A 12,406-nucleotide genomic window follows, 5' to 3' on the forward strand; every position below is an offset into this window, starting at 1 on the left:
TTTAGGGCATGGTTAGCAACTCTGACTGCACATTGGAATCACCTGGGGAGGTTTTAAAATTATTGATGCCTGGGGGCACCTGGGTGGCTCAGTCAGTTAAGCATCTGACTCTTTTTTTTTTTTTTTTTTACTGTTTATTTATTTTTGAGAGAGAGAGAGAGAGAGAGACAGAGTGAGAGTATAGGGGAAAGGAAGAGAGAGAGGGAGACCCAGAATCTGAAGCAGGCTCCTAGCTGTCAGCACAGAGCCCAACGCGGGGCTTGAACTCAGAAACTGAGAGACTAGCCAACTGAGCCACCCAGGTGCCCCAAGCATCTGACTCTTAATCTCAGCTCAGATCTTAATCTTGGGGTGTTGAGTTAAAGCCCTGTGTTGGGCTCCACACTAGGCATGGAGCCTACTTTAAAAACAAAACACAACAACAACAACAACTTTGATGCCTAGGTCCTAGGTCAAAGATTCTGAGATTCTGATGTTTGGGATGAAGTCTGGGGCATGCAGCCAGGCTTGAGAACTACTGATGTAGATTACCAGTTCCCAAAGTATCACCTAAGGAACACTAGCCCTGACTGGGGTGCTTCAAAACTGGATGCCTTGGTCAAAAAGTTTTGGGAATCATTGCACACTTGAGCTTGCGTGCTCGCCTCATTCCATGAGACTCACAATGCATATTTAGCACGTTAAAAACTCTCACAGTTCCCATGCTAAAGAACTTGTGTAACATTTATAATCTAGTGTTTGTCATATTTATTTGATTCAGAAACATTTCTGGGGGAATGACACCTATTATGTTGAATTTTGTCCCCTAAAGAAGTAATGTTGAAGGCCTAACCCCTACTAATCAAAATGTGATCAAATTTGGAAATAGGGGTGTTGCAGATGTGATTAGTTAAGATGGGGTAATAATGGATTAGGATGGGCCCTTAATTCATTAGGACCAGAGGGGTGCTTGAGTGGCTCAGCAGGTTAAGTGTCTGACTTTGGTTCGGGTCATGATTTCTCCGTACAAGAGTTCGAGCCCTGCATCGGGCTCTGTGCTGATAGCTAGGAGCCTGGAGCCTGCTTCAGATTCTGTGTCTCCTTCTCTCTCTGTCCCTCCTCCACTCACACTCTCTTTCTCTCTCAAAAATAAATGAACATTAACAAAAACTAAGTAGGACTAGAGATCTTATAAGAAGAAGAAAAGAAACACAGGGACAGACACACAGGGAGAAGGCCATGTGATAACATAGGCAGAAATTAAAATGATCCATCTACAAGCCAAGGAATACCAAAGGACACTAGAAGTTAGAAGAAAAGACTGTTCTCCAGAGTCTTTAGAGGGAGCCTGGCCCCATTGACACTTTGATTTGGGGCTTCTATCCTCTGGGATGGAGACCATAAATTTCAATTGGTTTAAGCTACCCAGTTTATGCTACTGTGTTCCTCTCGAGAGGAAGAGAGAGAGAGAGGGAGAGCGATGGCCATTAACACCTCTTGGACACAATTTGAGAAACCCTGAAATAGAATCATTCAGAAGCAATCCCCGACCAACCAAGAAGATGAAATAGTCCGTAGAGGTCATTTTTTTCCCCAAACTCCAGACAGTGTTTGTTTTATTTCTAGGAGGAAATACATTTGAACAGTCTATGACAATAGTGGCAATTGAATGTACTTAAGCGTATATTTTTCTTATTTTTTTTACTTGCCAGGCTTGGTGACTTTTCTGTGGACACAGAAAAACATTGGCCTGGAGAGACTGTAGAATCACTGGGAAGCATAGGCCCAAGGCTCTGGCCTTCCCCCTCTATAGATGTTCGTGTGTGGATGAAGAGCTTAAAGCTTGGGTGCAGCTGACACAGGTACAGGGAGGCCGGACCTCTGACAGCAACTCGGGCTGTTCCCTGCCACTGCCAGGGTCCTCTCTTTTACATTTAATGCCCAGGAAACCGAGTATTTTCGCCAGCAACAAATCGGCAATCTCTCCTTCCTCCGACAGCTGTAGAGGGAAAAAGAACCATACGACATACATAGAACCATTCTCTTTGGGGGGTTTCTTCCTTCCTAAGGGGAAACCATGGTTTTATTGTTCACCTTGGTCTCTGCCAAAGTCACTGCACTGTGTAGAGTCCGTTTTCTGTTGGGATTCCCCTTCTTCTGGGAATCCCAGGGGTGTGTGCTCCCACCTCTACCCTGATGTTTCTTCTTCCCCTGTGATGAGAATGACAGTATTCCCTCTACCACCCCCAATAGGGGCTGTTAGGAATGTATGTACAAAGACCCTCATGCGTTGCTGCTGGGAACGTGAATTGGTGCATCTGCTTTGGGAAATAGCTTGCCGTCTTCTCAAAATTTAAACTTGTTACCATATGACTTGTTGAAACAAATGTCTGGGCCCAAGATGGAGCTGCTCCAACCTGGGGTGCCATGTCAGCAGACTGAAGCTTAGAGAACTTTTGTGTCCCTGTAAATGCTTCCCTTTATCAGAATGCAGTATATCAGGTTAGCCAACCTCCAAACACCAAGCCACCTCTGAGCCCTATACTTCTTTTCTTTTCCATCTCGCCACAAACAAGATTGACTGTGTGGCCCCAGTCAGTCAGATATATTTTCATTTTTCTCTTCCTTGTTCTTTATTCTTTTATCCTATAAAAGCTTCCTGCCTTCCACCCCATTTGTACTTCTCTGAATAGAGACTGTCCACTTCATGGAGTGTTAAGGTTTGTATCACCTAACTTGTCTGCCTTAATAACTTTTTAAAAGGTTTCAGCCTTGGCTGTATACTAAAATCACCTGAGAAGATTTCAGAAATACACGTGCTTGGCTCATTCACCCAAGGATTCTGTGTGTATTGGTCTCAATGCAGCAGCAGGCATCCCAAAAGCCCCCACGTGATTCTAATGTACACTCAGGGCTCAGCATCACTGGGGTCATGAACCAAGTGCCACCTTGGGAATCAGGAGACCCGATTCTAGTCTGCCCTTCATTTGTTTGTATTCTTGAGGAAGGTATTTCCTCCTTCTGGACCTATTTCCCCTCCCATGAAATGAGGGCTTTGAGCTACAGAGGTCTCTCACGTCCCCCGCATGCCTAGTGCTGCTCAGTCACTTCCTAATTCAGGGTCAATGACTGTTGAAGAATAAGCCAAAGGGACTCACCTGATCATATTTTTGCTCCTCATTGAAGGCCACCAGGATGACAGAGATGAATAGATTCAGCACCACAAATGTCATGAAAATGATGCAGGACCCAATCAGGAAGGAGCCAAGCACTGGGCTGTAGTCCAGGACCTGTCAGGAAGAAAGCCAAGAGTCACCCCCAGAAGTCCTGTGTCCTAGTAGCCACTTCCCCATAGCCATCCTCAGAGGGAAAACTGGTTCTCAGACTAGGCAGAGCCTGGAACCAGGAAGGATCCCTTTTGTCTGGCAGCTGAGAGCACGGGCATTGCTCTCAAGAGCTGCCAAGAGACGAGGTGCCCGGATGGCTCAGTTGGTTAAGCAGCTGACTTTGGCTCATGATCATGATCTCACAGTTCGTGAGTTTGAGCCCTGAACCTGGCTCTGCACTGACAGTGCAGATTCTCGATTCTCTCCCTCTCCCTCTCCCTTTCTCTGCCCCTCCCCTGCTCTCTCTCTTTCTCTCTCTCTCTGTCTCTCTCTCTCTCTAAGTAAACAGAACAAAACAAAACAAGCTGCCAGGAAAAGAAAAAGATAGCACCCCCTACTCCCTACTGCCGCCATTTCCAAATATAAGGCACCATTTCTGGCCAGGGCTGGGAGCATTCCCTTCTAGAGACCTCCCAGCCCAGTCCTCTCCTAAGTACTCAGTGCATGATGTTCTCCTGTAAGCAGGGGTTCCCAGGGCAAACTATGGGCCCTAGTATGGGGCTGTCTGCCTAGAGGAAGGGGACTGTTTATTTGTCCAAAGTTGCCTTGTGCTTGCCAGGCCATGGACCTAAGGGGTGCATCCATTCAGGGAGAGACATTTGAGGAGGGTGCTTTTTCTCATTTTCATAAAGGCTTGGTGTAGATGGCCGTGTCCATATTCCCCCGACCCCACCCCATTACCTCTTCATAGTTAAAGATTCCTAGCTGAAGGCTGATCATTGTTTCTGCTGCATCAAAGAGGGTTTTGTAGGAACGGAGTTTCCAACCAAATATTAAGTTTGACTGTAATGGAAAGAGTCCTCATGAACAGGAAAAGAAACCAAGTGACCTCCCCACTCCCCACCCCCAAAGCCTGTTGTTTGACAGAGTCTCTGTTCTGGGTCAGCCTTATCCTTGGCCCCGCAAAACCGTACCTATGGGGGCTTGCAAGTGAGTGTGTGTGTACCTACCCAGTTCTGTAAGGAATGCGTATCCCCTTCTGGGGCTCAGCACCACCCACTAGGCCCCTACTGTGTTCACTCAGATGGCTGCAGTTCACTCAGGTGACTCAGTGATGAAACTGGGCTCTCTGAGGCCCCAGCCTCTTTGCTTTGGGGGAGTTGGGTTGGATGACAACAGGCTTCTGCCTGGGCAGGGCGTCCCCTATACTCCCTCCTCACCACAGCACGCTTCCCTCCAAAGATTGCCGCTTTTATGTCAGGGAGGCCCAGCACTCCCTTTGCTCTGAATTGGTGACTTCTCATCTCCGGACACGGCCAGTGTCCCTGTAGCTCCTATACTGCAGATGGAGGACTGAATAAATCCATGTGAATTAAGGGGTCCAGTGAAGTACTTGTGATAAAACCAAACTCCAGCTTTTTAGCATACACCCCCCATCACTCCATCAGTGCTCCTTACCCCATTTCTAAGGGTGGGAGAGGGAGAGGCAGTAGTTAGGTAGTGGGGAGTCAGGGTGGAGGTGATAGGGACAGGAAAAGGATGGCTAAGGAATGGGGAGAGGGCTAGAGAGAGAGTGGTAACTAGGATAAGAGAGACCACTGTGTGGTGTGCAGCTCAGGGATGGTGGAAGGTAAGACTGGATGGGGCCAAGGCAAGAACTGGGAGAGGGGCTGGGGTGGACAGTGGGTCAGGATTGGGTAAAGGGGCACGGAGGAGTGAGAGCTGTGGTATTATGGGGAACGTGGACTTGGAGGCGATGGGGGTTATATTTAGATGGAGAGCAAGATGTGGCAGAGGGTCTTTGTTTCCCACATAATTGGTAATAAAAGAGTTGGCAGTATTTTTTTTTTTCATTCGCAAAAGAGACATGACTGCCAAAATGCTCTCAGTGTCAAGGGGCTGAATGAAATGATTTTTGGCCCTGTTAAGTTCATGCCTCGTGTAGGGCACCAAGCAGTGACATAGCCTACCCATATGTAGGCTAATCTCTGCCCAATTCATCTTCAGCTCCCCCCTCCAACCCCGAGCACAGAGCGAATGCTCTAAGTGTGTCTGAGCATGTGGAGTGTCGGGAGAAGTGGCATTTCCAGGCAGGGTCCAGGTACAGAAAGGAATCCTTTATTGGAGGTAGTTGGCCCTCTTGGTCTTAGAGACTATACCTCCTTGCTCTTATCCAGCCGATGTCTCCACCCTTGCCATTTGGGGTGGCCAGTTTATGAGCCCCCAACTGCAAAGCCCTGGACTCAGAATATCCACCGTCTCCCCCAGGTTCCAAAGTCTTAACGCTAACCCTCAGTGCATGTGCCCCCCCCCCCCCCCCCCCCCCCCAACGACCACCACCACTGAGAAGCCTTTGCTTCCAAGGAGACCAGCCCCGAAGGTTTTACCAAAGGAACCACTCACTGCAATGGAGTAAGCCAGAAGCATGATAAGGATGACGATGATAAATCCTGAAATGTCCCCCCAAGCACGGCGCAGGGCAGATGTGATCATGTTCATTTTGGGGTTCAACCTGAGCAGATGCCAAAGCTTCACTGTGGACAGCAGTACCAGGAAGGCAATGATGTAGCCAAGGGCAGCGTCGGCTGCTGCTGTCTCACTGAAACTGATCCCCCTGTAGGACCAAAAGGGAGGGTGAGTCTCAGAGACTGTGAGAAGCTCAGCCAGAGCTCATCTGGGCTGTCAGGATGCTGGATCCTCAGCCCAGGATGCAGGATTAGATTTGTCATGATCTCAGAGCCCATCACTTCCCACAACAGATCTGGGAGATATAAGGCTAGTCCAGTTCCCCAGCTATGTAATGATGAGGTGGGGATGACAATGATGGAGATGAGAGTAGAGATGGTGATGGTGGTGGGGATGATGGTTACGATAGGGATGACGACAATGATGGTGATGGAGGCGATGTGGTAGGGACGATGATGGTGGCGGCGAGGGTGATGGTGATGGTGGTGGGGATGATGGTTATGATAGGGATGACGACGACGATGACGATGGAGGTGATGTGGTAGCATGTTGGTGGTGGTGGTGAGGGTAATGGTGATGATGGTAGTGATGTGGTAGTGATGGGGGTCATGGGACCCTTACCTACCAGTTTTGGTTAATGGCTGCAGAGCTATGGAAGAATGGCAAAGGAAGAATCCTCCCAGGGTCAAGAAGATGGAACTGAGGGAGTTCTGTGAGCCTCCCCTCCTGGTCTGGGGTTACTAGGTGCCACTTCCTCCCTCACATTTGTCTGAGTGTGTGTCCACATTACCCTTACATTTGAAGGAAGGATGAAGGATCATTCGGTTTTTGTGCTGAGGGCCTGATGAACCTCAGCTATGTTTGGCCTTCGAGACCACTGGCTGAGGCAAGTGTTTCTGTCTTTGTTTCATGGATGAGGACGAGGAAGAGTTGGCACCAGGTCACCCAGCTAGTGACATAGCGATACAACTCATGGTGGAAGAAAAAGAGTTGGATCCAGGCCTGACTCCAAAGCCTGGTTCTTCCCGCCATCCCACCCTGCCCTTAATTCCCCTCTGTGTCTTTGTGCTTTAAATTCAGTCTTAATATCGGTGTGTCGTTCAAATGGTGTAGACCGTTATCCAGTGACATGGATGGAGCACAGGTTAAAGAACAAAATTATATGATCTCAGGTTTTAAATGCATTTAATGTACATATATAACGCCTGAGTAAAAGCTGTCCTTTTCCCTAATCTCCTGCCCTCCAGAATCTTCCTTCCCTTTGAGCATATGGGGCCGCTGGTATGGATGGCAGCTTCCTCCTTTGGTTCCCGCAGCATCTTTTTCCTGTCTCTCTTAAAACACCTAACCCTCTCTTGCGCCATTTAATTGCTCATATGCGTGGAAAAGTAACTACGTAAGCCCTCTTTTGTGATGACGGCTCTAATGAAAGCATGGTTCTCAGCCTTGGCTGCAGGTTAGAATAACCAGGGAGACAATGAAAATACTAGAGCGGGCTTGTCCCCAGCACTGACCTAGTAGGTCTGGGATGTGGCCTGGGCATCAGGGTTTGATCATCTCCCTGGGCAATTCTGCTGAGGAGCCAGGCCTGGGAAGCACTGGGTTGAAAGGAGACTATGAAGCAAATCACTTGGTCTTAAAAAATACTTGGAAAATTCAGGATCTGGTTATAGAATGACTTATCTATTCCAACAAGCAAACGAAGTTTGCAAGTTTCTGAAATTAACACAACGCTTTGGTTAATTGATTAACCAAATGCAACTGAGGGTTTCATGTAATTCCACATTTTACTCTGGTTTCTGTCAAAAGTGGCAGATTTATGTTTTCTGACACTCAGTGTGAAGAGAACTCTCTTACTATAAGATTGTTTTATAACCCATCTGAGTAAAAACCCTATCTATGTGGATATTGAGAACCAAATATGTTTTAGGTCACAGTGAGGAATTATAAAGCGTGGTTAATGTAGGGGGACAGTGATGATTTACAAATCACACTGGCTGTTAATGGTCTTAATCATGTATAACCTAAACTCACCACTGTTTCTTCCTAGAACTCAGGCTTTGTTCTCTAAGCAGGAGTTTTTCTGCAGAGGGTCAGATGGTATGTATTTGAGGCTCTGTGGGCCAGATAGTTTCTGTCCCAGTAACTCCGTTGACAGTTGTTATCAGGAAAGCAGCCGTGGACAGTATGTAAGGAACAGGTGATGATGCAGTGTTCCATTAAAACTTAATTTACAAAAACAGGTGGCGGGCTGGATTTGGACCCCAGGTCATCTTTTGCAGATCCCTTCAAGAGTTCAAACACCTTTAAGTTTTAGAAATGCTGTTCTGCATAAGATTTACAACCAGCTTGAGTAAAAAATAAAAGCACTTCTGATAATTTCTGAACTCAAAGAACTCAACTGATACGGAGACCTTTCTGTGGAAGGGTGCCTGGAGAGAGGGTGGAACTTTTGTCCTGACTTGGCTGGCGCCATGGGCGTGGTACAGAGAAGAGCTCAGTGAGGGTTTGGGAGTTGAATGAGACCATCTAGGGTGGAGGTTAGGAATGCAGAGTTCTTATAGGCCCTGCATTTCCGTTTGCAAATTCTGTGACCTTGCACAGACATCCTTTCTGAGCCTCAGTTTCCTTATCTGTAAAAAAGGGATGTTGATAGTATTATCTTTTAGAAGTTTTAGGAAGATTAAAGTAGATGAGATAATGCTTTTAAAGTGCTGCTTTTATAACAGCATATGGCATCCAACAATAAATAAATGTTAGCTATATCAATAAAATCACTGAGTCAAGAAATACAGTGGTTTGATGTAAGGATTGGGATCCTGGAGACTTACAAGCTAGGTTTCTTGTTGTTGTTGTTTCCTTTTTAATATATTTCCTTAAGACTTTACTTTTAAGTAATCTCTACATCCAACGTGTGGGGCTCAAACTCATGACCCTGAGATTAAGAGTTGCAAGCTCTACCAAATGAGCCAGCCAGGCACCCCTTCAAGATTTTAAAACTGTTATTTATTTAAAACTTTTTTAGAGAGAGCTAGCAGGGGAGGACCAGACAGAGAATCTTAAGCAGGCTCAGCACTGGGCATGCATGGAGCCCAAAGATTTTATTTTTATGTAATCTCTGTACCCAAAATGAAGCTTGAATTTACAACCCCAAAGTCAAGAGTTGCGTGCTCTAGTGACTGAACCTCTCACACAAGGTAGGTTTAAATTACTTCTCTGCCACCTTTAAATGTAGGGCTTGAACTCACAACCCTGACTGAGATCAAGACCTGAACTGAGATCAGAGTCAGATGCTTAACTGATTGAGCCACCCAGGTGGCCCGAGGCATAGCTTTCCTGACCTCAGAAGTCATTTCAGGCCCTCTGCCATCTTGTGAATGAATGTACGGACAAAACAGCCATTATCAGGCCAGGAGGTAATTTGATCCTATGAAGGACAATCAACAATGATAAAGTGAAGACTGACCTGGCGTACATTTCTTGAGTTATCTTTGCAGGATCTAAACCCCCTCGAGTACTCAGATACCAGACCAACTAAAGCCAGAGAATTGACAATGCTGACCTTTGCCAGTCCTAGTGACTTTGACTTGGACTCAGTTACACTAAGATGACTTCTGCCCCAATTCCACGCTGTATTCTCCATTGCGTAGCCCCTTCAAGAATATGTATTCACCCTTCCCTTAAAACTTCCCCATTTTTGTTATTTGGAGAGACCACTTTGGGAAAGATCCTTGATGTTCTCCTTTATTGCAAGTAAAATGCTTCCTTTTCCTATTCTTTGGTTTGGTCATGTCTTTTGGCTGGATGGTTCCCAAGAGGTGAACCTACTTTTGGGTAATAATAACATCTACCACCTTGGGTTCTTATGAGGATCTGGTGGGTTAGTACATCCTGCCTAACAGAGTGGACCCTTTGTAAATGATGTAGGTTGTAAATGATGTAAGACACTTTGTAGCAGATGTAGGTTGACTGGCGTTCTGCTACAGCTTTTGGGCAGGGACCTTACCATGGTGTCACAAGGTCTTTTGTTTTGGTAGGATTTGCAAAAGTAAGCTTTGTTCCATTTTGTCTTAAAAGAGCCCTCTCCAACTGTGTATGCTTCAGGCCCTAAACCTGAATTTAAGTGGTAGCTATAGTTACTTTTTAAAGAGTGACCCGTGATCCTCTGAGGATCAACAGGACTTCAAAAGCCTTCCTCTGGGGGCGCCTGGGTGGCTCAGTCTGTTGAGCATCCAACTTTGGCTCAGGTCAGTTCAACCCGTGTGGGGCTCTGTCCTGACCGCTGGGAGCCCGGAGCCCACTTTGGATTCTGTGTCTCCCTCTCTCTCTGCCCCTCCCCCACTCATGGTCTGTCTCTCTCTGTCTCTCAAAAATAAATAAATGTTAAAAAAAATTTTGTTCAAAAGCCTCCCTCTGACCCTGGGGCCACAGAGCTGGAGGAAGCAGATCTAGTGTGGGAGTTGGGAGCTGAGGCAGAGCCACTTACTCCTTCCCATGGTTCCGGTAGCGCTGGATGTCACGTTCTGCCAGGACAGCCCTCTTCACAAACATCGCCAGGGCGCTCCAGCTGGCCAGGATGATGGTCAGCTCCAGAAGATTCCACTTGCTATGGAAATAGTGCCACCTCTGTTTCCTCATGAGCTTGCCCTGAGAAAGGAGCTGGAGGTTGTACCAAATGCTGTGGCCAGAATTGTGGCTCCCCACCCCTTCCACCAAAGCTCTCCCAGCCATCCAAGAGGACCCTCCAGCAGGGGTCTACTGTATCCTGGAGAGGCTCCTTAAAGCCCTGGCCCCACGTGCCTAGAGTGCCTGGGGCCTCTCCCCAGCACTGTGCACAGACCCCATCTGCCCCATCACCAACTCAGGCTGCGGGATTTGGAAGGCACAGAAGAGTAAATACAGCAAAAATAAGAAAAACATTTAATTCTCTCTGATGCAAAAAATTGGGGAAGGAGAAAGACCCTCCCACCCTTTCACAGGGTATTTACTTCAGAAAACTTGTAATTGTGAATTCTTTCTCTGCCCCTTTGAGGTGCATGTCTATCTTTTTAAAAGTTCAGCTAGCCTCAAGAATGTTTTTCTAAAGGACCTGGGAGCTTTCTGTCTGACATGTGATCATGAAGGAAGGTAGCGCCTTCACTCCCAGTTTCCCTGGGAGGGTAGGAGCCAAATGGCAGGCACCTGGCTTCAAATTACAAAATTACCTCCTGTTGTGAATATATATGTTTATTTTTACTTTTTTTTTTTAATGTTTATTCATTTTTGAGAGAGTGTCAGCGGGGGAGGGCAGAGAGAAGGGGACAGAGGCTCTGAAGCCAGCTCTGTGCTGACAGCAGAGAGCTCAATATGGGACTCCAACTCATGAACTGTGAGATCATGACCTGAGCCGAAGTCAGACACTCAGCCAACTGAGCCACCCGGGTGCCCCTATTTTTCTTTTGATAAAGATAGTTAGCAAACACAAGTGGCCACCCCAATTACCAGGTGAATTTAGAGTGGACTAGTGGGATAGATATGCCATAAATCCTCTTGAGGATTAATTAGTGTTTATCTTAAGAAGGAGTATGTAATGGGTCCTATCTGCCCAGCAATATGCAAGGGTGAGATTCCTTTCTGTTTTTGGAATCTCTTAGTGGATTGCCTGGGATGTTCCTAACTTCTAGTTTAATGCTTATTCAATAAGAAAAGTTGTTTTCTTCGAGGGAAGTGGAGAGTTATTGTTTAATAGGTACAGTTTCAATTTTGCAGGTGGAAAAAAGTTATGGAAGGATGGATGGATGGATGGTAGTGATGGTTTTTGCACAACAATGTGAATGTCCTTAATGCCACTGAGTTGTACATTTAAAAGTGGTTAAAGCGGCAAACTTTGTTATATATTATATATACATGTCTTTATGTATATGTAATAAGTAAAATATAAAATATACACAATTAAAATAACATATAATATAACATAGAACATACACAATGGTATACATAATCTACCACAATTAGAGATAAATGAATAGATTAGAAATAACAAATAATATAATAAAAATAAATAAATTAGAAATAAATAATTTTGTTGTTTGTTGTTGTTTTTTTTTTTCTTGACCTTTGTGCCTTTGTGGAGAGGTTTTCTAGATTGGCCAGAGACTTTGATTTAAATTCTGTTTCCTCATCAGGTGTTGCAAGTCAAAAGGAATTGTGCTGTGAAAGTTCTAGGCCTCCCCCACTGTCCCCCCCCCCCCCCGACCAATCCCCACTAAAGAGAATCTCCTATTGTCTTTTCTATTTCCCTCCTCCTACTCACTCTTATGGAGGAAGGACTCCTCTTTGGCTAAGTGCACCTCCATCCTAAAGGGACGGAGAGAGATTTTAAAAATTGCTTAAGCAGTATTTTGAGAAAGATTTAAGGGTTTTGGAAAGAAGCGTTCTGAAGCAGCTGCAGGCAGAGGGTGAGGGCAGCCTGGAGGTGGGTAGGCAGATGGGCCTCCTTTGATGTTCTAGAAAAATGCAAAGACTTAGGTTGTTCTTTGGTAACTGTTCCCTGTTTGGTTTGAACTGGCGATGTTCAGAGACCCTGTGGGATCCAGGTTTATGAGCCTCATGGTGAGGCAGAGTGTCAAGTTCAGGGGTTAGACTCTATGGGTTCA

General features: G+C 46.0%; 1 long non-coding RNA gene across 3 annotated transcripts in view; it reads left to right on the forward strand.

The window, feature by feature from the left end:
- Positions 1 to 12,406, forward strand: part of LOC125916596 (uncharacterized) — an 86,697-nt gene that overhangs the window by 21,428 nt on the left and 52,863 nt on the right. The window contains exon 3 of one of the 3 annotated variants that reach the window (XR_007455974.1): positions 1,692 to 2,792. The exons of the other annotated variants lie outside the window; for them this stretch is intronic. This is a non-coding gene — a long non-coding RNA (uncharacterized LOC125916596). Of the gene's footprint in view, positions 1 to 1,691; positions 2,793 to 12,406 lie in introns of those variants that run through there. 3 annotated transcript variants of the gene reach the window in all.

Source organism: Panthera uncia (genome assembly GCF_023721935.1).
Source record: "Panthera uncia isolate 11264 chromosome E2 unlocalized genomic scaffold, Puncia_PCG_1.0 HiC_scaffold_20, whole genome shotgun sequence".
NCBI classification, from domain to species: domain Eukaryota; kingdom Metazoa; phylum Chordata; class Mammalia; order Carnivora; family Felidae; genus Panthera; species Panthera uncia.